Here is a 5,013-nt window from a genome sequence, read left to right as displayed (position 1 = left end):
CTGCAAATGTTGCATGGTAATGGTTTGTGTGTGCCGCCTAAACCTAACAGTGCGGATTCAGCGAGGAATATATGGAACAGTATTGATAAACTTTGGCTGTTCCGCCTACAATCTACAGGAAAGTGGATAACCCATTGTAAAGACATACACGATTTATAAGTAGTTCCTGGAAAAACCATGCAGGTTTTCAGGAACCGTTGTACACTGAAAATAAAGTGACACATCTCACCCTGTGAGAGGTGAGACAAAACTTGTCTCACCGAAAAAGGGTGATACAGTTCTAAAATGTATCACCGAAGAAAAGGTGGCACACGAATGTATCACCGAAAAAGGGTGATACTTCCCCAGGAAAACAAGGGCCTATCTCCCTGATGACTGACCTTTTTTTCGGTGATAGAATCGTGTAAAACCTTTTTTTCGGCAAAACTTTCGTGTACGACTCTTTTCAGTGCATTCATGTATGACCTTTTTTGCCGGAGATACTTTTAGAATCGCCGAAAATTGGTGAGATGTCTCACCCTTTGTATTTCAGTGTTTTCAACACGCACTGCATCAACTTACCACACCTTCAGGCCTGGTCTTCAGTTGCGCGCCGCCCGTCCAGTCCACACACACCGGCATCAAGTGCATCGGCTGCTTGAGCTCCATGAGGGCGAAGGTGTACAAGACGCCGGCCTTGGTGTAGAGGTCGGTCGGGTGCAGCAGCCGCACCACCTCGCTCACGTTCCCCAAGGTCTCGTCCAGCCACAGCGACGACGCCGCGTTGCGCTGGGACGCCACTCGCAGCAGCGAGGCTGGGATCTCCGACACGAACACCAGGCGCTCGTCGGCGACTGACGAGTAGCCTTGCCAAGCTGCCGCGAAAAGAATAGGTTTTTATTTGTGTCACTAAGGGTGTCACGAAAGGTCACACCAAAATTTGAACTTTGACGATTAAAGGTGATTTCAACACTGCAAAGCCAATGGTAAGTTTGCTTGCCACAAATTTGGCAAGCCATTTTGAATGCCAAAATTTGGCAAGCTTTGGTCGGAAATCTTCATAAACTTGCCATAATGGCTGGCCATATTGGCCTGCCATAAGCTTGCCATAAGCTTGCCAAATTTTGGCAAGCTGGGTGGTATAACCAGGCCAAGCTTGCCAATTTTTGGCATTGAAAACGGCTTGCCAAATTTGTGGCAATTACCACCGGCTTTGCAGTGAATGAGTACCTTCTCGGTCTCGGTGCGTTACTGTGCGTTCCTACTTTATATCGTTGGATCTAAGGGTACACTTCAACTTGTTTACAACAGGGTATTTTTAAGCCTCCGAGTCGACCTCAGATTACCACTTTCTGGATGTGTGAAACCAAAAAAAACACTTGATAACACGATAGGTATCACCGCACCCAGTTCAATGTCGCTGAAAATTAAATGGAATGACTGCTCATCAAGGCGAGACAGTCTTGCCAAGTTTTAGCCACCAAAATTTTTTGTTCAAACTTCTTGCCACTCAAAATGGTGATAATTTTTTGTCTCACTACGATGTGGCCGGAATTTTGCTGCATGTTGGTCTTTTCTACGGTTTGACCATGAACTGGGCTGAACTGACACTAGTTCACTAACCCGTAATGACAAGGTTGGGCTTGACCAGGACGCCGGACCACAGCCTCTCAAAGGCGCGGGTTGAGGTACGCTTGAAGTAGACGTCCACCTCCCAAGGGAAGTCCTGCCGGTCGGCGGTGGCGCCGTCCACTACACTGGACAGGGCCACGTCCACGCCACAGCGCCGCCCGCTCAGCTGCAAAAAGAACGAACGGGAATATATACGTCGTATATACGTGTTTGCTTGCGACGCGGCTGTCTGGCTCATGTGCATGGGCAGCAGTGCAGTGATGCACTTTTAAAAGCTTCACTCTCAGCACGTTACTGACTTTTTCCTCATGAATTACTACATATTCGTATGAACAGCAATAATACTTAGTATTTATTTTCTTAGTAAGTATGACTTATTTCCTTTGTAAAATTGAAACAAAATTCTTAGTACATTACTTAATATTTCCTAAGTACACTCAGAAAAGCTTGCAAAGAAAAGCACTTTGCAGTACAAAGTATTCTCCGGCATTGTATTACAAACTCCCTTGCGAAATTTTTTCTTCCCATTTCAAAGAAATAGTTCGTAAGTTGCGAAGAAAAAAGTTTGCAACGTTGCGAAGCATTAGTTTGTAACGTTGCAAAGCATTTTCTTCGCAAGTTGCAAAGAAATACTTCGCAATGCAAAGAAAATAGTTTGTAAGAGAGTTCGCAATACAATGCCGGAGAATACTTTGCAAGGTTTTTTTTAGTGTTAGTAAGTGTGTACTTAGTAGACAGTTAGGTTGGTAGTTTGTGGTATAACGATTCATTATTTCTCGGTGCAAAAGAACAAGGCTAAGCTTGCTCACCTCTCCTTTCCTGATGATACCCGAAATCCACGGCACGAAGGTGGTCACGTTGGTGAAGTACGAGTAGGTGGTGCCCTTGGAGCTTCCCACGGACACGACTCCGCGCAGGAACCACGTGCGGTCTGCGTTGGGGAAGGCCAAGCCTCCGCCGCTGTCGCCATGTGCGACCGAAGTGTCTGGATGCAGAAGACCATCGCTACCACGTTACATTGCCCACAGTTCCTTCACTGTCATAAATAAATTGGGGATGTGCGAAGGTACAAGTGGAACAAATGTTGCCAAAGAAACTTTCGTAAATTTGGGTTGATTCATCGTGAATAAGGAGGATCGTCATAAACTCGCAGAGAACCTTCGTGAATTTGCGATGATTGTTGGTAGATTTACGACGAAACTTCGTATATCACCAAGAATCCTTGTCAGCGCTCGAAAAACCTTGCAAAGTATTCTCCGGCATTGTAATGCAAACTCTCTTACAAACTATTTTCTTTGCATTGCGAAGTATTTCTTTGCAACTTGCGAAGAAAATGCTTTGCAACGTTACAAACTAATGCTTCGCAACGTTGCAAACTTTTTTCTTCGCAACTTACGAACTATTTCTTTGCAATGCGAAGAAAAAAGTTCGCAAACACTGCAAGAAAAAGTGTGGATGGTACAACAAAAGCACAACAAAAACTGTACAATAAAAGTACAACAGGGATTGTAGAAAGTACAACGCGAATTGTACAAACCACAATGAGCCCCTGGACTGCACAGCACTCGTCATGCCGGTTCGATTGTACTTTGTACAACAATTGTTGTACTTGAAAAGTGCACTAAATTTCCTATTAAAAAAAATTTGCCAGAAATTTGTGTACTTTTGTTGTGGTTATTTCCTGCAGTGAGGGAGTTTGTAATACAATGCCGGAGAATGCTTTGTACTGCAAAGTACTTTTCTTTACAAGCTTTTCTGAGTGAGGTTACATGGGTTCTACTGGAAATATTTTTAAGGGGTACTTTCACCAAATCCGAAGATTTATTTGAACAGAGGCGCCGCTGCTGTTAATGAAATGCATTGTTAGGCCTTCGGGTAGAATGGGATGGTTTTGAAATACAACTCACTGCAAGAAAAAGTGTAGGTAGTACAACAAAAGTACAACAGAAACTGTACAATAAAAGTACAACAGGGATTGTAGAAAGTACAACGAGAATTGTACAAACCACAACGAGCCCTCGACTGCACAGCACTCCTCATGCCGGTTCCATTGTACTTTGTACAACAATTGTTATACTTCAAAAGTACACTAAATTCCTGATAAAAAATTTGCCAGAAATTTTCCCTGCAGTGCTGCACCGTGTTTGTGTTTTTGTTTTGTAATAGAAATGAAAGCTTGCTCTAAATAGACCTGTAATCCATCGTGATAGTAATACTAACGAAAGTTTGTGTGCAACAACGGGTCACCATCACCACGCTACGCTACGCACTATTGACGAATCCCACGCAGAACTTGTCGGGCAGCAAGGTGAAGATGGCGAGCTTGTCGTCGACGAGCTTCTTGCACACGTCCCCTCGCACGAACGGCAGCTTGGCGAAGCGCAGGGCCTCGCTCGCTTCCAGGGCAGTGTTGCCAAACCCAACGACCTGCCAACCCAGTCACTTACACTGAAAAACGCCTTGAACTGAGAACGAGCTCGCAGCATGAGACTGAAGTATTTGCATGGTGTTCCTGACGTTGCTCAAAATGCAAATATCAGTCACACACTGCAAGAAAAAACCACAACAAAAGTACACAAATTACTGGCAATTTTTTTTATTAGGAATTTATTATACTTTTAAAGTACAACAATTGTTGAACAAAGTGCAATTGAACCGGCATGACGAGTGCTGGGCAGTCCAGGCCTCGTTGTGGTTTGTACAATTCTCGTTGTACTTCATACAATCCGTGTTGTACTTTTATTGTACAGTTTTTGTTGTACTTTTGTTGTACTATTCACACTTTTTCTTGCAGTGCAGTTTCGGCTCAAAATTTCCAGGGGAAAATTGTCGAGTTTCGTACAGACTGCATTTTTACACTAAAAATAGAGCTGGGGAATATACGATGCCACTAAAGAAAACAATGTTGCGGGGGGGGGGGGCTTTCGAAACGAAGACTTTAAGTAAGTAATACAGAGATATTCTTCGTAAATTCACGAGCATTCTTGTTAAAGTCACCATCAACTGAAGGTCTTTCGGCATTTTTTTTCATGAGGTACCTTTGAAAATTCCCAGTTTAACAGAGGTGTATCTGCATTGGGCCATCGCCCGCCTGAAAGGCAGGGAAAGAGTCGCACTTTGCTCCCGAAAGTCCGCAACTCATTCAACACCCCCTGAACACTGAAAAACCAAACGTGGTCTAGACCGCACCAACTGGTGTGGTCAAATGGATGCCATTTTGACCGTACCAAACGTGGCCAAACGTGGTCCAGACCACACCAACTTATGTGGTCAAAATGGCACCCATCTGACCACACCAATGGTGCGGTCTGGACCACGTTTGGGTTTTCAGTGAACTTGTCTCTGGATCCGCCCTTGGTGAGTACCGTGCCCTCCTCGCCGTCACGCAGGTCCGGCTGGTCC

This window comes from Thrips palmi, unplaced genomic scaffold, assembly GCF_012932325.1.
Source record: "Thrips palmi isolate BJ-2018 unplaced genomic scaffold, TpBJ-2018v1 HiC_scaffold_11, whole genome shotgun sequence".
NCBI classification, from domain to species: domain Eukaryota; kingdom Metazoa; phylum Arthropoda; class Insecta; order Thysanoptera; family Thripidae; genus Thrips; species Thrips palmi.
This window is presented reverse-complemented; position numbering follows the sequence as displayed.